This window comes from Phyllobates terribilis, unplaced genomic scaffold (assembly GCF_046119375.1).
Source record: "Phyllobates terribilis strain yellow unplaced genomic scaffold, ASM4611937v1 Scaffold_169__1_contigs__length_4117513, whole genome shotgun sequence".
NCBI lineage: Eukaryota > Metazoa > Chordata > Amphibia > Anura > Dendrobatidae > Phyllobates > Phyllobates terribilis.
The window spans coordinates 1375814-1397886 of NW_027362929.1; the positions used below are offsets into that span (position 1 = coordinate 1375814).

The window sequence follows — 22073 nt, forward strand, 5'->3', positions numbered from 1 at the left end:
ACTAATCAACCAAACTTTTTGGGTTGGTTTCTCTTTTATAGTCTGCAGGCATTAAATGAAAGAAGTCAGTGTTCCAGCAGAGGGAGACAACGTTTCAGAAAAGGCATTGTAGCAAACCAAAAAAGAAATTTTAAGCGCAGCAGAGTAACCAGCTCTCATACCTGTTAGCTCAGGTGAGTTTAAAAGGCTGCTGTTGATAACAAGGGCATTTGCTAAATAGATGGTGTGTGTGCAACAATATACTGAAAGGTCAATTATATTGTGCAGCTTATCTCACCACCTGTAGTTATTTAGGTGAAAGCTCCAAAATGCTTGCCTAATATGTCTGTTTATCCAAAAGGAAGTATAGAGGGAGAGCTAGATAGATAGCATTGCATTACATTACATTACATGGCAATGCAATGCACAGTTGCTGAAGTTGAACCAAAATGAGCTTGTCATCTGGCTTCTGCAACTTTTAACATGAAAAATCCAATGAGGAGAAGAAAAGCAAAGCCAAAGAGTCCATCCCAAAATCCGACAAACAAGCAAAATGAACAAAAAGCATTGAATTCAATTCTTTCTGATTTTAGAAACTGCATTAAAGAAGGGGTGCACCGGTCCTGGAGATACTGCAATACCAGGTCAATGCGTGGAGTGGACAGAGCAAGCTCTTTTTCCATCTCCCTGTTCTAAAAATCCATTTAATATATGGTCCCCAGATAGGGGACGTATCAGATATTAAACTGATAAGAACAGATACTACACTTGATCTTAGCCAAAAGGCCGAGAAGCGATAACCAGAATTGGTTTCCGACTACGGTGCCACCCAAGGATTCTGAAAAGTCCATTTGTGGAGATGGCCACCTGGACTCCCGTTAAGAAGACATGCTGTCAACCTCTAGATCCCTCACATGCCTGCACTTTTCGGCTTGCTGCTGCTGCAATCCACGCGTTTTAGATCTGCATAACTCCACCTCTTTTAGCACAGTACCCTCAACCCCCGGCTGTTCCCACCCGCCTCAACACCGTTGGAAGGGAGGAGAACCAATTAAGGCGGGGGGGGGGGGGGGTGGAACGAGCAGCTGTCTACCCTTAGCAGGAGGGTTGCTGATTAATTACCTCTCCTGCTGCTGCTGCTGCTGGCTGTCCAGCAGCAGACTGAAGGTGGCTGCTGCTGTGCGCAGGTATATAAAGGCTCAGAGCCTATTATGACACGCGCAGCCAGCGTTCCATTGCCACATGCCGTCTACTGCAGGCGGGATACCTGGATGGCTGAATGTCACTGAGAAGCTCACAAAGACCGCCATAAGCAACAGTTTAAAAGAATGCCACAGACTAATCAACCAAACTTTTTGGGTTGGTTTCTCTTTTATAGTCTGCAGGCATTAAATGAAAGAAGTCAGTGTTCCAGCAGAGGGAGACAACGTTTCAGAAAAGGCATTGTAGCAAACCAAAAAAGAAATTTTAAGCGCAGCAGAGTAACCAGCTCACATACCTGTTAGCTCAGGTGAGTTTAAAAGGCTGCTGTTGATAACAAGGGCATTTGCTAAATAGATGGTGTGTGTGCAACAATATACTGAAAGGTCAATTATATTGTGCAGCTTATCTCACCACCTGTAGTTATTTAGGTGAAAGCTCCAAAATGCTTGCCTAATATGTCTGTTTATCCAAAAGGAAGTATAGAGGGAGAGCTAGATAGATAGCATTGCATTACATTACATTACATGGCAATGCAATGCACAGTTGCTGAAGTTGAACCAAAATGAGCTTGTCATCTGGCTTCTGCAACTTTTAACATGAAAAATCCAATGAGGAGAAGAAAAGCAAAGCCAAAGAGTCCATCCCAAAATCCGACAAACAAGCAAAATGAACAAAAAGCATTGAATTCAATTCTTTCTGATTTTAGAAACTGCATTAAAGAAGGGGTGCACCGGTCCTGGAGATACTGCAATACCAGGTCAATGCGTGGAGTGGACAGAGCAAGCTCTTTTTCCATCTCCCTGTTCTAAAAATCCATTTAATATATGGTCCCCAGATAGGGGACGTATCAGATATTAAACTGATAAGAACAGATTTTTTTTTTGACTTGGAATGTACCCAAACATAGGTACACCCGTTTATTGGATAAAACTTAATTACAATACATTAGATATGAACATAAAATCATTACATTTTAAAATACATTCGTACATAAATTGATTTCAGTTCAATAAGGCAATAAAATTACATTAAAATACAGACAATGTGTTTAGATTGCTGTGTTCCATTCTTTTACCAGCCATTGTTTTGATAAAATTACATTTCTCTTTTTATCCAATAAATAATACATATACATTTCACTAAAAGCCAACTCTAAAACATTTTTCACAGATAAAACATCGTATTTAAAAAGAAGGATGTTCCTGGCCTTCCATAGAGCTTCTTTGATGGTACTGATTGTCTTCCATGCGATGATCCTCTTGCTGGCGTTGGGGCACTCCACACGACCAAATAAGACAGTTTCAAAAGTAAGATCCTTAATGTTTGTCATTTTTTGAAGCAAAGGAAATATTGTAGTCCATGTTTGTCGTGCAAAGTGACAAGTCCATAAAACATGTAAAACAGTCTCATCTCCGAGGCATCTTTGTCTTGGACATCTGGCAGTTCTCACGAGTCCTCTTCGGTGTTGGAATGCCCGACATGGAAGACAATCATGCACACAGCTCCAGGCCAGGTCCTTCTGGGAATTAAAAAGATAGGGTTCATTAATAACTTTCCATATGTCAGTACATTTATTATCATTAAAATTCCCAATCTGTACAATTGATTCCTTTTGTTTGAAACCATTTAAAGTCATTTTGCTATCTCTTAAGTCTTCTGCACTTTTCCCTTTTAAGTCATACGTGTTTACAATAGTTCCTAAAATCTTATAGCTTTCTGGTGTATTAAGAGCATATGGGGAACTTAAAACTGTTTCAAACCATCCATGACGTTTCATAAAATAACCTGTGTTAAAACGGATAAAATATGACCAATAACTATTTTTCGACAGTGCATTAAAACATAAAACAAAAAATCTTATTAAAACAAAAGCTCTAAAATCGGGGAAATCTTTACCGCCTTTCTCTTTAGGCTTGACCACTAACTCTCTTTTCAATTTCTCCATCTTGGAGCTCCAGAAAAAAGTGAAACAAGCTTTGATTATTTTCGTAAAGGTATGTGTGGGGGGGGGAACACCAAACTTAAGTACAATAACAAAGGCACAATTACCATTTTTATAACTAGTACCTTCCCTTCCATTGTTAATTTCCTCAACCTCCACATACATAGTTTTTGATTTACCTTTTGTGCCACAAGATCCCAGCTTTCTTTACCTTTGTTTGTTTCGTTAAAAATCACACCTAGAATCTTTACAGAGTCACATTCAGGAACCGGTACATCATTTAAAATCATATTCCCCACATTTAAAATACAGCTTTTATTAAAATTTACTTTAAAACCAGATCCACCACAGAAGTATTCCACTTGCCGTAGTGTTTTCCGGATAGACAGGGCATCTTTACATGTTATGGCTACATCATCCATATATCCAGTAACTTTTGCTTCTAGCCCTCCCCCACCTGGCAAATGGACGCCTCGGATTTGCTTGTCTCTCCTTAAGACACTGAGTAGGGGTTCAAGGGCACAAATAAATAACAAGGGGGACAGAGGGCAACCTTGTTTTACACCAGAATTTAAAAACACATCACTTGTCTTAAAACCATTTACTAAAACCTTACTAGTGCAACCATGATAAAATGCTTTGAGAGAGCATAAAAAACCTTCTGGTATACCCATTTTAGCTAAAACATTAAAAAGGAATTGGTGTGACACTCTATCAAATGCTTTTTCAAAGTCGAGAGACAGGACCGCCAGCTTATTTCCCCTCGACTTTGTGTCATCTATTACATCTTTGATTAGATTCAAATTTTCCCAAACACTCCTTCCTGGTATGCCACACACTTGGTTTGGGTGGATTATGTTACCTATTACCTTTTTAAGTCTATTTGCACAAATTTTTGCCATTATTTTGTAATCACAATTTAGAAGGGTGATAGGTCTCCAATTTCTTAGTTGCGTTTTGTCTTCCTTTTTGTATATAAGGGAGACCTCACCTTTCTTCCAGGAGTTCGGTAGGGTTTTTGTATTAAAAACCTCACTAAAAACATAAAATAAATCCTCCTGTAAAATATCATAAAAAACCTTATAAAATTCTATGGGTATACCATCAGGCCCCGGTACTTTACCAGACTTAAAGCTTCTTATGGTCTCAGATATCTCATCTTCAGTTAGACTCTGTAATAAAACATCTTGTGAGACAGGGTCTAAAACAGTTGTAATTTCATCCAAAGTACTTTTCATAAAATGGTCATCAACAGATTTTGTGTTAAAAAGCTCGGAATAAAATTCATGCACTTTAGCTAAAATACCCTCTATGTCTTGTTTACCTTCCATTGATTCAATAAAAACACGATTTTTCACCATACATTTAAAAAAATATCGTGAACAGGTTTCATTATTTTCAACATGTTGGACCTTTGCATGGAAAATTAACTCTTTACCTCTCTGTTCCAAGGTATGCTGAATTTCACTTTTTAAGTCACTAATTTGTTTATCTACTTCAATCTCATGGCTCTTCAATTTATATAAGGTCTCCAATCTAGTGTTGAGTTGCCAATAAAATTCTCTTTTCTCTCTAGCTTTCTGGACCCCAACCTTCATAAAAAAATCTCTTATGTTCTTTTTCATCTTTTCCCACCACCTACTTATAGGGATATGGGGGTCTCTTATTCTTTTAAAATGTAAATAAAATTCAGTAAAATCAGATAAAACTTGGGGGTCTTCTAAAAGGGAAATGTTTAACTTCCAGGTACCTTTTCCTTTTTTCTTAAAATCATTACATTTCACATAAAAGGATAAAAGTTTGTGATCAGAAAAAACATTAGATAAAAGCTCACATTTAAAAGGCAATACATTTTTAGAGCAGAAAATAAAATCAATCCTGGAGCTACAATTCACGTTGCTCCAGGTTACCCATTCCTCTGCAGGCAAGTCTTTATTACACTCCTTAAAAACATCTGTTAAATTAAAATCTTGTATGACATTTTTTAACATAAAAGACGTTTTATCATAATTCCTACTTGTGGAGCTTGAGAACCTTTTTTCTCCACCTAAAATGCAGTTAAAATCTCCTGATAAAATAAGAGGGACAGAATCATTAATAAATAAGGGTAACATATTCAACATATCAGCTCTTTCTTGCTTATCTGTGGCTCCATAAAAGTTTAAAAATTGCCATTTAAAACCATCAATAAAAGCTTTTACTAATAAAATTCTACCTGGTAAAACCTCTTGAACAGAGTCAATAAAAACATTCCCTTTAAAAAGAATGGCGACCCCTGCTGACCTGGACCCGTTTGATCCTGACCATACTGAGGGTCCATGTGCCCAATCAGTCTCATATTCTGTATAATTTAAACTGTGTGGGATGCAGCATTCCTGTAAAAAGAAAACTGTAGCTGTTAGAGAGGATAAAAAATCAAAGAGAGCAACTCTTCTGGTCTTAGTTTTCAACCCTCTAGCGTTAAGAGAAAAACCACTAATCCCTGCCGTAAGAGAAAAAAAGGAAATTTAGCATTCTTTCAAACTCTTACCTCAGCTGGTTTATATTTCTATTCCAGGAGATGAGGGATCATTGATCGTCAACAGAGAGCCCGTCACGGAGGACTCCTCATCTGTTAGTGTCCCAGACCGTAGACCTCCCAGGATATACTCTTGTTCCATTCTGTCCAACTCTGCTTGGTCGTATTGCCTGCCTCTTTGCTCACGAACCCCCATTTGGACCCCTATCGAGGCACCATCTGGGGGAATCGTATCGAGCACATGCGTCTCAGACGTTGACCACTTATTTTCAGGAGTTTCCAGGATCACTGAGTCAGCCATCTCCATCTCCCCCTCCATTTCTGAAGGGGGTGGGACATTGGCAACCTCCTCACCCTGTAAAGGCACCGTTTGAGGTTTCCCACTTCCATCCGGGGGTTCCGGTGGGGGTACTTCCTTAGGTGCCCTATCCACTCCGTGCAACCTGCGTTTTTTTGGCCCAGACTGTTCGCGCCCTTGAGTATTCCCAGGAGGATTCGAAGGTGAGGATTGGCCTGTAGCACCCACCCTCGGTCCCTCCGCAGGGGTTTCTGTTTGTGGGTTACCACGCCGTTCCCTCTTTTGCTTCGAGTTTCCAACAGTACACCATGGCTCACCATCCTCGGTCGGTATTTCCATACTCTCCCCCTCATTCTCCTCCGCTGGCTTGTCCGAACCAGCAGAGGGTTGGTCAGGGGGTGAGGGCTTTTCTGGTTCAGGGGGTGAAGGTCTCTCTGTTTGCCCAGCTTGAGCTCTCTTTGAGGTATTCCTAAAAGGACAATGAGAAAAAGCATGACCTCTGGAAACACAGTTGCTACAAAAAATTCCAGTTGTACAATTTTCAGTTTTATGGTCTTTGCTCCCACAGGCTACACAAGTAATGTCACAGTTAGAATGGCCGTATTTTTTGCATTTCCTACAGAATGCTGGCATCCCATTAAAAAAGAGGTCACCATTCGTGTTTCCAATTCTAAAACGTGCTGGGGGAAGTCTTATACCCCCCGGACTTGAAGGGTCCTTAATACATGTCACCGTAAATTTCCACTTACACGCCCAAACTCCGCACTCATTCATAACTTTTCCATGGCTTACCACTTTGCTGAAATAATTGGATAAAAATGAAATAACATCGCTTTCTTTTGTATAAGGAGAGTAAATTTTAACAATTACAGTTTTTATCACATCTAATTCATGTTCGACAATTTTAACACCTTTAAAGATTGGCTTTCTCTGGTAAATTATATCAGGATCATTCATTTTACGGCAAAAATCTTGGTGGATACCTTTTTCAGTGAATGTGACATCGTATACACCACGCTTCGGGTAGTCTTGGATTGCCAGGATCTCGGATTTCTGGATTGAAAAAAATTTCACAGGAAGATCATCCACAATAAAACGTAAACCTCTGTTATCTTTACCTCCCTCATGGAAGTAAAACCGCACCGTATGCCGTAACCGGGCATAGGTCGGAATTTCACCTGGATCTGAATCCATGGTGAAACAAGGATTTCCGCAACAGGAAAACGGGGATTTCCGCAACCAATAATGGGGGATTTCCGCAACTAAGGAGTCGCTGAACAATCCTAGGACTGTACAGCTGGGATCGCAACCCGTTGCCCAGGGACTAAGCCCACCTCCTTATAGCAGCAAGGGCCTAAGCCCCACTACAAGAGTGGGACCCGAACCCAAGTCCAAGAGGCGGGGTACCCCAGGCACCTTCCAACTACAACCAATGCCAGTAAAACCAACACTAGATCGCAGCCAAAAGGCCGAGAAGCGATAACCAGAATTGGTTTCCGACTACGGTGCCACCCAAGGATTCTGAAAAGTCCATTTGTGGAGATGGCCACCTGGACTCCCGTTAAGAAGACATGCTGTCAACCTCTAGATCCCTCACATGCCTGCACTTTTCGGCTTGCTGCTGCTGCAATCCACGCGTTTTAGATCTGCATAACTCCACCTCTTTTAGCACAGTACCCTCAACCCCCGGCTGTTCCCACCCGCCTCAACACCGTTGGAAGGGAGGAGAACCAATTAAGGCGGGGGGGGGGGTGGAACGAGCAGCTGTCTACCCTTAGCAGGAGGGTTGCTGATTAATTACCTCTCCTGCTGCTGCTGCTGCTGGCTGTCCAGCAGCAGACTGAAGGTGGCTGCTGCTGTGCGCAGGTATATAAAGGCTCAGAGCCTATTATGACACGTGCAGCCAGCGTTCCATTGCCACATTCCGTCTACTGCAGGCGGGATACCTGGATGGCTGAATGTCACTGAGAAGCTCACAGAGACCGCCATAAGCAACAGTTTAAAAGAATGCCACAGACTAATCAACCAAACTTTTTGGGTTGGTTTCTCTTTTATAGTCTGCAGGCATTAAATGAAAGAAGTCAGTGTTCCAGCAGAGGGAGACAACGTTTCAGAAAAGACATTGTAGCAAACCAAAAAAGAAATTTTAAGCGCAGCAGAGTAACCAGCTCACATACCTGTTAGCTCAGGTGAGTTTAAAAGGCTGCTGTTGATAACAAGGGCATTTGCTAAATAGATGGTGTGTGTGCAACAATATACTGAAAGGTCAATTATATTGTGCAGCTTATCTCACCACCTGTAGTTATTTAGGTGAAAGCTCCAAAATGCTTGCCTAATATGTCTGTTTATCCAAAAGGAAGTATAGAGGGAGAGCTAGATAGATAGCATTGCATTACATTAAATTACATGGCAATGCAATGCACAGTTGCTGAAGTTGAACCAAAATGAGCTTGTCATCTGGCTTCTGCAACTTTTAACATGAAAAATCCAATGAGGAGAAGAAAAGCAAAGCCAAAGAGTCCATCCCAAAATCCGACAAACAAGCAAAATGAACAAAAAGCATTGAATTCAATTCTTTCTGATTTTAGAAACTGCATTAAAGAAGGGGTGCACCGGTCCTGGAGATACTGCAATACCAGGTCAATGCGTGGAGTGGACAGAGCAAGCTCTTTTTCCATCTCCCTGTTCTAAAAATCCATTTAATATATGGTCCCCAGATAGGGGACGTATCAGATATTAAACTGATAAGAACAGATACTACACTTGATCTTAGCCAAAAGGCCGAGAAGCGATAACCAGAATTGGTTTCCGACTACGGTGCCACCCAAGGATTCTGAAAAGTCCATTTGTGGAGATGGCCACCTGGACTCCCGTTAAGAAGACATGCTGTCAACCTCTAGATCCCTCACATGCCTGCACTTTTCGGCTTGCTGCTGCTGCAATCCACGCGTTTTAGATCTGCATAACTCCACCTCTTTTAGCACAGTACCCTCAACCCCCGGCTGTTCCCACCCGCCTCAACACCGTTGGAAGGGAGGAGAACCAATTAAGGCGTGGGGGGGGTGGAACGAGCAGCTGTCTACCCTTAGCAGGAGGGTTGCTGATTAATTACCTCTCCTGCTGCTGCTGCTGCTGGCTGTCCAGCAGCAGACTGAAGGTGGCTGCTGCTGTGCGCAGGTATATAAAGGCTCAGAGCCTATTATGACACGCGCAGCCAGCGTTCCATTGCCACATTCCGTCTACTGCAGGCGGGATACCTGGATGGCTGAATGTCACTGAGAAGCTCACAGAGACCGCCATAAGCAACAGTTTAAAAGAATGCCACAGACTAATCAACCAAACTTTTTGGGTTGGTTTCTCTTTTATAGTCTGCAGGCATTAAATGAAAGAAGTCAGTGTTCCAGCAGAGGGAGACAACGTTTCAGAAAAGGCATTGTAGCAAACCAAAAAAGAAATTTTAAGCGCAGCAGAGTAACCAGCTCACATACCTGTTAGCTCAGGTGAGTTTAAAAGGCTGCTGTTGATAACAAGGGCATTTGCTAAATAGATGGTGTGTGTGCAACAATATACTGAAAGGTCAATTATATTGTGCAGCTTATCTCACCACCTGTAGTTATTTAGGTGAAAGCTCCAAAATGCTTGCCTAATATGTCTGTTTATCCAAAAGGAAGTATAGAGGGAGAGCTAGATAGATAGCATTGCATTACATTACATTACATGGCAATGCAATGCACAGTTGCTGAAGTTGAACCAAAATGAGCTTGTCATCTGGCTTCTGCAACTTTTAACATGAAAAATCCAATGAGGAGAAGAAAAGCAAAGCCAAAGAGTCCATCCCAAAATCCGACAAACAAGCAAAATGAACAAAAAGCATTGAATTCAATTCTTTCTGATTTTAGAAACTGCATTAAAGAAGGGGTGCACCGGTCCTGGAGATACTGCAATACCAGGTCAATGCGTGGAGTGGACAGAGCAAGCTCTTTTTCCATCTCCCTGTTCTAAAAATCCATTTAATATATGGTCCCCAGATAGGGGACGTATCAGATATTAAACTCATAAGAACAGATACTACACTTGATCTTAGCCAAAAGGCCGAGAAGCGATAACCAGAATTGGTTTCCGACTACGGTGCCACGCAAGGATTCTGAAAAGTCCATTTGTGGAGATGGCCACCTGGACTCCCGTTAAGAAGACATGCTGTCAACCTCTAGATCCCTCACATGCCTGCACTTTTCGGCTTGCTGCTGCTGCAATCCACGCGTTTTAGATCTGCATAACTCCACCTCTTTTAGCACAGTACCCTCAACCCCCGGCTGTTCCCACCCGCCTCAACACCGTTGGAAGGGAGGAGAACCAATTAAGGCGGGGGGGGGGGGTGGAACGAGCAGCTGTCTACCCTTAGCAGGAGGGTTGCTGATTAATTACCTCTCCTGCTGCTTCTGCTGCTGGCTGTCCAGCAGCAGACTGAAGGTGGCTGCTGCTGTGCGCAGGTATATAAAGGCTCAGAGCCTATTATGACACGCGCAGCCAGCGTTCCATTGCCACATTCCGTCTACTGCAGGCGGGATACCTGGATGGCTGAATGTCACTGAGAAGCTCACAGAGACCGCCATAAGCAACAGTTTAAAAGAATGCCACAGACTAATCAACCAAACTTTTTGGGTTGGTTTCTCTTTTATAGTCTGCAGGCATTAAATGAAAGAAGTCAGTGTTCCAGCAGAGGGAGACAACGTTTCAGAAAAGGCATTGTAGCAAACCAAAAAAGAAATTTTAAGCGCAGCAGAGTAACCAGCTCACATACCTGTTAGCTCAGGTGAGTTTAAAAGGCTGCTGTTGATAACAAGGGCATTTGCTAAATAGATGGTGTGTGTGCAACAATATACTGAAAGGTCAATTATATTGTGCAGCTTATCTCACCACCTGTAGTTATTTAGGTGAAAGCTCCAAAATGCTTGCCTAATATGTCTGTTTATCCAAAAGGAAGTATAGAGGGAGAGCTAGATAGATAGCATTGCATTACATTACATTACATGGCAATGCAATGCACAGTTGCTGAAGTTGAACCAAAATGAGCTTGTCATCTGGCTTCTGCAACTTTTAACATGAAAAATCCAATGAGGAGAAGAAAAGCAAAGCCAAAGAGTCCATCCCAAAATCCGACAAACAAGCAAAATGAACAAAAAGCATTGAATTCAATTCTTTCTGATTTTAGAAACTGCATTAAAGAAGGGGTGCACCGGTCCTGGAGATACTGCAATACCAGGTCAATGCGTGGAGTGGACAGAGCAAGCTCTTTTTCCATCTCCCTGTTCTAAAAATCCATTTAATATATGGTCCCCAGATAGGGGACGTATCAGATATTAAACTGATAAGAACAGATACTACACTTGATCTTAGCCAAAAGGCCGAGAAGCGATAACCAGAATTGGTTTCCGACTACGGTGCCACCCAAGGATTCTGAAAAGTCCATTTGTGGAGATGGCCACCTGGACTCCCGTTAAGAAGACATGCTGTCAACCTCTAGATCCCTCACATGCCTGCACTTTTCGGCTTGCTGCTGCTGCAATCCACGCGTTTTAGATCTGCATAACTCCACCTCTTTTAGCACAGTACCCTCAACCCCCGGCTGTTCCCACCCGCCTCAACACCGTTGGAAGGGAGGAGAACCAATTAAGGCGGGGGGGGGTGGAACGAGCAGCTGTCTACCCTTAGCAGGAGGGTTGCTGATTAATTACCTCTCCTGCTGCTGCTGCTGCTGGCTGTCCAGCAGCAGACTGAAGGTGGCTGCTGCTGTGCGCAGGTATATAAAGGCTCAGAGCCTATTATGACACGCGCAGCCAGCGTTCCATTGCCACATTCCGTCTACTGCAGGCGGGATACCTGGATGGCTGAATGTCACTGAGAAGCTCACAGAGACTGCCATAAGCAACAGTTTAAAAGAATGCCACAGACTAATCAACCAAACTTTTTGGGTTGGTTTCTCTTTTATAGTCTGCAGGCATTAAATGAAAGAAGTCAGTGTTCCAGCAGAGGGAGACAACGTTTCAGAAAAGGCATTGTAGCAAACCAAAAAAAGAAATTTTAAGCGCAGCAGAGTAACCAGCTCACATACCTGTTAGCTCAGGTGAGTTTAAAAGGCTGCTGTTGATAACAAGGGCATTTGCTAAATAGATGGTGTGTGTGCAACAATATACTGAAAGGTCAATTATATTGTGCAGCTTATCTCACCACCTGTAGTTATTTAGGTGAAAGCTCCAAAATGCTTGCCTAATATGTCTGTTTATCCAAAAGGAAGTATAGAGGGAGAGCTAGATAGATAGCATTGCATTACATTACATTACATGGCAATGCAATGCACAGTTGCTGAAGTTGAACCAAAATGAGCTTGTCATCTGGCTTCTGCAACTTTTAACATGAAAAATCCAATGAGGAGAAGAAAAGCAAAGCCAAAGAGTCCATCCCAAAATCCGACAAACAAGCAAAATGAACAAAAAGCATTGAATTCAATTCTTTCTGATTTTAGAAACTGCATTAAAGAAGGGGTGCACCGGTCCTGGAGATACTGCAATACCAAGTCAATGCGTGGAGTGGACAGAGCAAGCTCTTTTTCCATCTCCCTGTTCTAAAAATCCATTTAATATATGGTCCCCAGATAGGGGACGTATCAGATATTAAACTGATAAGAACAGATACTACACTTGATCTTAGCCAAAAGGCCGAGAAGCGATAACCAGAATTGGTTTCCGACTACGGTGCCACCCAAGGATTCTGAAAAGTCCATTTGTGGAGATGGCCACCTGGACTCCCGTTAAGAAGACATGCTGTCAACCTCTAGATCCCTCACATGCCTGCACTTTTCGGCTTGCTGCTGCTGCAATCCACGCGTTTTAGATCTGCATAACTCCACCTCTTTTAGCACAGTACCCTCAACCCCCGGCTGTTCCCACCCGCCTCAACACCGTTGGAAGGGAGGAGAACCAATTAAGGCGGGGGGGGGTGGAACGAGCAGCTGTCTACCCTTAGCAGGAGGGTTGCTGATTAATTACCTCTCCTGCTGCTGCTGCTGCTGGCTGTCCAGCAGCAGACTGAAGGTGGCTGCTGCTGTGCGCAGGTATATAAAGGCTCAGAGCCTATTATGACACGCGCAGCCAGCGTTCCATTGCCACATTCCGTCTACTGCAGGCGGGATACCTGGATGGCTGAATGTCACTGAGAAGCTCACAGAGACCGCCATAAGCAACAGTTTAAAAGAATGCCACAGACTAATCAACCAAACTTTTTGGGTTGGTTTCTCTTTTATAGTCTGCAGGCATTAAATGAAAGAAGTCAGTGTTCCAGCAGAGGGAGACAACGTTTCAGAAAAGGCATTGTAGCAAACCAAAAAAAGAAATTTTAAGCGCAGCAGAGTAACCAGCTCACATACCTGTTAGCTCAGGTGAGTTTAAAAGGCTGCTGTTGATAGCAAGGGCATTTGCTAAATAGATGGTGTGTGTGCAACAATATACTGAAAGGTCAATTATATTGTGCAGCTTATCTCACCACCTGTAGTTATTTAGGTGAAAGCTCCAAAATGCTTGCCTAATATGTCTGTTTATCCAAAAGGAAGTATAGAGGGAGAGCTAGATAGATAGCATTGCATTACATTACATTACATGGCAATGCAATGCACAGTTGCTGAAGTTGAACCAAAATGAGCTTGTCATCTGGCTTCTGCAACTTTTAACATGAAAAATCCAATGAGGAGAAGAAAAGCAAAGCCAAAGAGTCCATCCCAAAATCCGACAAACAAGCAAAATGAACAAAAAGCATTGAATTCAATTCTTTCTGATTTTAGAAACTGCATTAAAGAAGGGGTGCACCGGTCCTGGAGATACTGCAATACCAAGTCAATGCGTGGAGTGGACAGAGCAAGCTCTTTTTCCATCTCCCTGTTCTAAAAATCCATTTAATATATGGTCCCCAGATAGGGGACGTATCAGATATTAAACTGATAAGAACAGATACTACACTTGATCTTAGCCAAAAGGCCGAGAAGCGATAACCAGAATTGGTTTCCGACTACGGTGCCACCCAAGGATTCTGAAAAGTCCATTTGTGGAGATGGCCACCTGGACTCCCGTTAAGAAGACATGCTGTCAACCTCTAGATCCCTCACATGCCTGCACTTTTCGGCTTGCTGCTGCTGCAATCCACGCGTTTTAGATCTGCATAACTCCACCTCTTTTAGCACAGTACCCTCAACCCCCGGCTGTTCCCACCCGCCTCAACACCGTTGGAAGGGAGGAGAACCAATTAAGGCGGGGGGGGGGGTGGAACGAGCAGCTGTCTACCCTTAGCAGGAGGGTTGCTGATTAATTACCTCTCCTGCTGCTGCTGCTGCTGGCTGTCCAGCAGCAGACTGAAGGTGGCTGCTGCTGTGCGCAGGTATATAAAGGCTCAGAGCCTATTATGACACGCGCAGCCAGCGTTCCATTGCCACATTCCGTCTACTGCAGGCGGGATACCTGGATGGCTGAATGTCACTGAGAAGCTCACAGAGACCGCCATAAGCAACAGTTTAAAAGAATGCCACAGACTAATCAACCAAACTTTTTGGGTTGGTTTCTCTTTTATAGTCTGCAGGCATTAAATGAAAGAAGTCAGTGTTCCAGCAGAGGGAGACAACGCTTCAGAAAAGGCATTGTAGCAAACCAAAAAAGAAATTTTAAGCGCAGCAGAGTAACCAGCTCACATACCTGTTAGCTCAGGTGAGTTTAAAAGGCTGCTGTTGATAACAAGGGCATTTGCTAAATAGATGGTGTGTGTGCAACAATATACTGAAAGGTCAATTATATTGTGCAGCTTATCTCACCACCTGTAGTTATTTAGGTGAAAGCTCCAAAATGCTTGCCTAATATGTCTGTTTATCCAAAAGGAAGTATAGAGGGAGAGCTAGATAGATAGCATTGCATTACATTACATTACATGGCAATGCAATGCACAGTTGCTGAAGTTGAACCAAAATGAGCTTGTCATCTGGCTTCTGCAACTTTTAACATGAAAAATCCAATGAGGAGAAGAAAAGCAAAGCCAAAGAGTCCATCCCAAAATCCGACAAACAAGCAAAATGAACAAAAAGCATTGAATTCAATTCTTTCTGATTTTAGAAACTGCATTAAAGAAGGGGTGCACCGGTCCTGGAGATACTGCAATACCAGGTCAATGCGTGGAGTGGACAGAGCAAGCTCTTTTTCCATCTCCCTGTTCTAAAAATCCATTTAATATATGGTCCCCAGATAGGGGACGTATCAGATATTAAACTGATAAGAACAGATACTACACTTGATCTTAGCCAAAAGGCCGAGAAGCGATAAACAGAATTGGTTTCCGACTACGGTGCCACCCAGGGATTCTGAAAAGTCCATTTGTGGAGATGGCCACCTGGACTCCCGTTAAGAAGACATGCTGTCAACCTCTAGATCCCTCACATGCCTGCACTTTTCGGCTTGCTGCTGCTGCAATCCACGCGTTTTAGATCTGCATAACTCCACCTCTTTTAGCACAGTACCCTCAACCCCCGGCTGTTCCCACCCGCCTCAACACCGTTGGAAGGGAGGAGAACCAATTAAGGCGGGGGGGGGGGGGGTGGAACGAGCAGCTGTCTACCCTTAGCAGGAGGGTTGCTGATTAATTACCTCTCCTGCTGCTGCTGCTGCTGGCTGTCCAGCAGCAGACTGAAGGTGGCTGCTGCTGTGCGCAGGTATATAAAGGCTCAGAGCCTATTATGACACGTGCAGCCAGCGTTCCATTGCCACATTCCGTCTACTGCAGGCGGGATACCTGGATGGCTGAATGTCACTGAGAAGCTCACAGAGACCGCCATAAGCAACAGTTTAAAAGAATGCCACAGACTAATCAACCAAACTTTTTGGGTTGGTTTCTCTTTTATAGTCTGCAGGCATTAAATGAAAGAAGTCAGTGTTCCAGCAGAGGGAGACAACGTTTCAGAAAAGGCATTGTAGCAAACCAAAAAAGAAATTTTAAGCGCAGCAGAGTAACCAGCTCACATACCTGTTAGCTCAGGTGAGTTTAAAAGGCTGCTGTTGATAACAAGGGCATTTGCTAAATAGATGGTGTGTGTGCAACAATATACTGAAAGGTCAATTATATTGTGCAGCTTATCTCACCACCTGTAGTTATTTAGGTGAAAGCTCCAAAATGCTTGCCTAATATGTCTGTTTATCCAAAAGGAAGTATAGAGGGAGAGCTAGATAGATAGCATTGCATTACATTACATTACATGGCAATGCAATGCACAGTTGCTGAAGTTGAACCAAAATGAGCTTGTCATCTGGCTTCTGCAACTTTTAACATGAAAAATCCAATGAGGAGAAGAAAAGCAAAGCCAAAGAGTCCATCCCAAAATCCGACAAACAAGCAAAATGAACAAAAAGCATTGAATTCAATTCTTTCTGATTTTAGAAACTGCATTAAAGAAGGGGTGCACCGGTCCTGGAGATACTGCAATACCTGGTCAATGCGTGGAGTGTACAGAGCAAGCTCTTTTTCCATCTCCCTGTTCTAAAAATCCATTTAATATATGGTCCCCAGATAGGGGACGTATCAGATATTAAACTGATAAGAACAGATTTTTTTTTTTTTATTTTTTTTTTTTTTTTTCTCCTCAGACGAGGAAATTCCACAGTCTATGGAAACCAGACAAAGGAAAATTCCATCAAAACAGCTGCGTCAAATCCAATACGCAATTTGCTGTCCCCATCATCATCGGAAATATTTATTTCATATTTCAAAACAACAATAACAAAAATCAAGAGGTACTAACAATATATCTCCACTTTTTAACTTTCCATATTCCCTCCGCATCCACTTCCCCTCTCCTCTTTTTGTCCCATAGGAAACACACATACATCTTCCCCAAAATCACCTTCACACTATCCTTTACAGCAATTTCCTTCCTTTTAAACACATACACATTCCTCACATCCCATAACACTTCCTTTATACATGCAAGCATCAACCACAAGACTCTTTCCTTCGTCCCATCACATATTCCCAAACCAAACATAAACAACTCAAAAGACAACAAATTCACACCACACAATTCTTTACACAAAGGCCCCATTCTCCCAATCACATCTCTAGCATACTGGCAATTCCAAAAAACATGCAACACACTTTCCCTTCCACCACAGCCATTTCTTGGACACATGTCACTCCTCACCAAACCTCTATTCCTCTGAAACTCTCTCACAGGTAATACTCCATGTAAAGACTGCCACACAACTTCACTCTGTTTGTTGGTCATACCACTCATCCGCACTTTCTTCCAAACCTTCTGCACATCACCACCCCTAACCATATTTATTCCACATTCTACCTCTCTACATTCAATCATCCTATACACAGCCTTCTTATTCTCCAGCAATCTCACATCTGCATCACACAGTTCATACCTCACCAAAAACTTATAAACCCACACATACCATACAGGCACCTCAAAAGCAATCGGACATCGCAAATCCCTTTCTTGCCACTTTAAACGAAACAAATACGCTCCAAATAAATACCTACACATAGATGAAAACTTTCCATCCGCCCTAATCACTTTCAAAACAAACACAACGATATTCACACCAAAAAACACGTCCAAATTCGGAAAACCCAAACCACCTTTTTCCACTCTTTTAACCAAAATTTCTCTCCTAGCTCTCTCCATTTTCGAGTTCCACAAAAAACAAATAAAATTCTATTCAAGCTTCTCATACACATATATCCTGGTGGAAATACTACCGCAATATATAAAAATATTGGCAACACCACACTCTTAACAATTAAAATCTTCCCAAAAAAGGATAAACTCCTCAATTTCCAAAAATTCAACTTCTGCTCAACTTTTCCTTTCGCATCATCCCAACTTTCTTTCCCATCCAAACTCTCTGAAAACTTCACACCCAAAACTTTAATAGGTCCATTCACTACATTCACACCTACATCCCTACTTAAACTTCCGCCTCCAAAACCCTTACACTCACTCTTTTCCCAATTCACTTTAAACGCAGATGCACCACAAAAAATAGACACTAACAACTTCACCCGCCTCACCGAACATTCAGAATCACATAATACACACACGTCATCCATATAACCACTCACCTTCCATTCTTTTCCTCCACCTCCCGGCACTTGCACACCACGAATTACCTTATCTTTCCTCAGCATACACAACAATGGCTCAATTGCACAAATAAATGCTACAGGGGACAAAGGACACCCCTGTCGCACACCCGAAAACACATTCACTTTCCTACCCACATACCCATTCATTAAAACACAGCTATAAACACCCGCATACAAACTTCTCACTCGCCCAACAAAATCAGCCGGAAAACCCATTTTTAACAACACTCTGAACAAAAAACCATGCGACAACCTATCATAAGCCTTTTCAAAATCCAAACTTAACAAAAATACACTCTTCTTACGACCCATGCAATCCCATAGACAATCTCTTAACATACACACACACTCATGAATCCGCCTCCCAGGTACCGCACAACACTGCTCATCCCCAATCACTCTCTCTATAACATCACGCATCCTATTAGCCATAAGTTTTGCATAGATTTTATAATCACAATTAAGTAAAGTTATTGGCCTCCAATTCCTCAGACTTTTCAAATCCCCTTTCTTAGGAATTAACACAACCATACCTGCACGCATACTCTCAGTCACCTCCATGTTTCCCCACCAGGTCAATGCGTGGAGTGGACAGAGCAAGCTCTTTTTCCATCTCCCTGTTCTAAAAATCCATTTAATATATGGTCCCCAGATAGGGGACGTATCAGATATTAAACTGATAAGAACAGATTTTTTTTTTTTTTTTTTATACCATTCAGTAAAATTTTTCAAGCAACAATCAATAGTATAAAAACTCATACTACGTTGCCCAGTCTTACATCATAATGGTACTTTCTTTATTTCATATTTATAACTTTATACTGAAACAGTTGTAATACCTTTTGAATGGACAAAAAACTGTAAAACATACCATTATCATAAAAAAAGCCAGATCACAACACTTAAACAAGGACTTACTGGTACTTTACCAGTGACCTCCATTTTTTGACTTTCCAAAAACCTTCTGAATCAAAGCCACCACCGCCACGGCTGTCCCATAAATAAACTATGTATAACCTTGACAAAACCATCCTAACACAATTATTAACTGAGATTATTTTCCTTTTAAATAAACACAAATTCCTAACGTCCCACAGACTTTCTATTACACATGCCATTATCAACCACAACAATCTCTCTTTCACCCGGCTACTTGCACCCATCCCAAACATTACCACTCTCCAATTTATAAAATTCACGCCCGCTAGTTCCTTGCATAAACCACCCACTCCCTTCCAAACACTCTGAGCATAATCACAATTCCAAACCAAATGCATAACAGTTTCACTCGCCCCACATCCATCCCTCGGACATACCTCTGTTCTAATCAGATCCCTCCTCTTCTGTACCTCTCTCACAGGCAAAATCTCATGCAAACTCATCCATACGATATCACGCTGCCTATTCGATATTCCTTTTATACTCAGGTTCCTCCATACACACAACGCTTCACTCGATCTCAAGCCCCTAATGTTACATTCAAACTCTCTAACACGCATCCTTCTCCTTACATTCCTTATCACTTTGAAATCACCCATAGGAACATCCAACAAATCATGCTTGACAACAAATTTTTCAACAAACTCATACCACACTGGACATTTAAACGAAACAGGCACTCTTGCATCCCTTCTCATCCATTTCAACCCAAACAACATCCATCCAGCCATATATTTAATCATAAAAGCCGTCTTGTTATCCCTACCTAACAGAACAACCACTGTTTTAATATAATTTAAACCAAGACAAATTTCAAAATTTGGGAAATCCATTCCCCCATGTTCACGTAACTTACACAAATATTCCCTTTTAAGTTTTTCCATCTTACTTCCCCAATAAAACGTAAAAATTAGCTTCTCAATCCGCCTAAAACCCCTATAAGGGGCTGGAAAAACCACGGACACAAAAAGTAACATAGGAAGAATCACTGACTTAATAATAAGGACTTTGCCTGACAATGTCAAGTCCCGTAACCTCCAAAAATTTAACTTCTGTTCAATCCTCTTACCGCATTCATCCCAACTCTCATTCCCTTTCAGATCTTTGTTAAACCACACCCCCAGAACCTTAATAGCACCTTCTTCACATATCACACCATCCATCCTAACACTCGAATCCCCAAAACACTTAAAGCTACACTTCCCCCAATTCACCCTAAAACCAGATGCACCACAAAAGAAATCTAAAAGCAACCTTGCTCGATTCATAGCAGCCATATTATCACTCACCACAACAACATCGTCCATATACCCCATTACCTTTACAGTCTTTCCACCATTCCCTGGGATCAGAAGACCATTCATCACTTTCTCTTTCCGAATCATGCACAACAGGGGCTCAATCACACTTATAAACAGGACAGGGGACAACGGACACCCCTGCCTGACCCCTGATTTTATGCACACCTTCTCACTCAAACATCCATTCACTAACACTTCACTCACCACACCATCATACAAACACCTTATCGCCTTCACAAAAACACTAGGAAAACCCATCCTAACTAACACCTCAAACATAAACGCATGCGACACTCTATCAAAAGCTTTCTCAAAATCCACACAAAAAAACATACATTTCCCCTTCCTAAACATACAATCTCCAATTACGTCCCTCAACAACAAGAGGTTATCAGTCATACACCTACCTGGCACCGCGCACACTTGATCAACACCAACCACACTTCCAATCACCCCACGCATACGGTTAGCCAGAATTTTGCTAAAGACTTTGTAATCTGCATTGAGTAATGTAATCGGCCTCCAATTACGCAAATTCTTTTTCTCACCCTTCTTATATAGTAAAACAACTACTCCTTCTTTCATGGAATTACAAAGTACACCATTCATCCACATATATTGACATACCTCCACAAAATCAACACCAATCACATCCCATGCTTTTACATAAAACTCCACAGGCAACCCATCTTTTCCAGGTGTTTTATTCTTTTTCGCACCATCCACCGCCTTTTTAACCTCATCAAAAACAATATCCTCACTCAAACACTCACGTTCCCCTGATTCAAGCTGACTCTCCAACATACCTAACACATGCTCTTTCAAACCCCCATCCACCCATTTAGACTCAAATTAACTACTATAGAAACTATGTACCTCATCCAACACTTCCATTCCAACCACAGTCATACCATTATCATTTTCAACCTCATCCAACTCATCTTTCTTACTGCACATTTTTTTAAAAAAGTACCTCGTACACTTCTCATCCATATCCAAATGCTCAACTCTCGTCCTAAAAATAATTTCCTTCCCACGCTTTTCCAAAACACGCTTCATCTCATCTCTCGCTCCTCTGAGTTGATCACTAACATCAATTCCTTTCATACTCATTTTATGTAACCACTCAATCCTCATATTTAAATCTTTAAATCTGCCTCTTTCAATTGCTGCTTTTTTATAACCCCACCTCCTAAAAAAATTCTTAATTTCCACTTTCACCCAATCCCACCATACAGTCACATCCACAAAATTATTTTTCCTAGACCTCCACCATTCATACTTACTTTCGAAGTCTCTCATAACCCTAACATCCTCTAACAACCTAACATTTAGCTTCCATACCCCAACACCATGCACCATTTTTTTATCACCTTCAAACATACCCCACAAACATTCATGGTCTGTGAAAGAAAAAACATGCTGTTTAAAAAATTTACACACCAAACCTCTATTTGTATACAGCATGCGGTCAATCCTGGACACTATTCCTCCCCTATCAGCTCTATATGTGGCCGGTGGTGGCTTACTCAAAAATTCCGCTGCATCTAAAAAAGAAAAATCAGATGTAATTTGATTAAGGACCTTACCCGTGACATCAATTTCCCCTTCAGAAACACAATTGAAATCACCAACTAATAATATTGGAATCCTTCCAGGCAAAAAAAACGTATTTTCTCTAATAATGCTAACCTATCCCCTTTGTTAATTGGACAA

General features: G+C 41.9%; 8 non-coding genes and 2 pseudogenes across 8 annotated transcripts; all 10 read right to left on the reverse strand.

The window, feature by feature from the left end:
* Positions 1 to 586: 586 nt before the first annotated feature.
* On the reverse strand, positions 587 to 777 carry LOC141208455 (U2 spliceosomal RNA). Its single transcript, XR_012278684.1, has one exon. It is a non-coding gene; the product is annotated as a U2 spliceosomal RNA (small nuclear RNA).
* A 1125-nt stretch (positions 778 to 1902) lies between these two features.
* LOC141210590 (U2 spliceosomal RNA) lies at positions 1903 to 2091 on the reverse strand. The gene has a single exon (XR_012280745.1). It is a non-coding gene; the product is annotated as a U2 spliceosomal RNA (small nuclear RNA).
* A 6451-nt stretch (positions 2092 to 8542) lies between these two features.
* LOC141208456 (U2 spliceosomal RNA) lies at positions 8543 to 8733 on the reverse strand. Its single transcript, XR_012278685.1, has one exon. It is a non-coding gene; the product is annotated as a U2 spliceosomal RNA (small nuclear RNA).
* Positions 8734 to 9853: 1120 nt separating this feature from the next.
* On the reverse strand, positions 9854 to 10044 carry LOC141210427 (U2 spliceosomal RNA). Its single transcript, XR_012280595.1, has one exon. It is a non-coding gene; the product is annotated as a U2 spliceosomal RNA (small nuclear RNA).
* Positions 10045 to 11166: 1122 nt separating this feature from the next.
* LOC141208458 (U2 spliceosomal RNA) lies at positions 11167 to 11357 on the reverse strand. The gene has a single exon (XR_012278686.1). It is a non-coding gene; the product is annotated as a U2 spliceosomal RNA (small nuclear RNA).
* Positions 11358 to 12477: 1120 nt separating this feature from the next.
* Positions 12478 to 12668, reverse strand: LOC141210013 (U2 spliceosomal RNA). Its single transcript, XR_012280195.1, has one exon. It is a non-coding gene; the product is annotated as a U2 spliceosomal RNA (small nuclear RNA).
* Positions 12669 to 13788: 1120 nt separating this feature from the next.
* LOC141210014 (U2 spliceosomal RNA) lies at positions 13789 to 13979 on the reverse strand. The gene has a single exon (XR_012280196.1). It is a non-coding gene; the product is annotated as a U2 spliceosomal RNA (small nuclear RNA).
* Positions 13980 to 15100: 1121 nt separating this feature from the next.
* On the reverse strand, positions 15101 to 15291 carry LOC141208459 (U2 spliceosomal RNA). Its single transcript, XR_012278687.1, has one exon. It is a non-coding gene; the product is annotated as a U2 spliceosomal RNA (small nuclear RNA).
* A 1124-nt stretch (positions 15292 to 16415) lies between these two features.
* Positions 16416 to 16617, reverse strand: LOC141210709 (U2 spliceosomal RNA; annotated as a pseudogene).
* A 2028-nt stretch (positions 16618 to 18645) lies between these two features.
* Positions 18646 to 18846, reverse strand: LOC141210720 (U2 spliceosomal RNA; annotated as a pseudogene).
* Positions 18847 to 22073: the final 3227 nt, after the last annotated feature.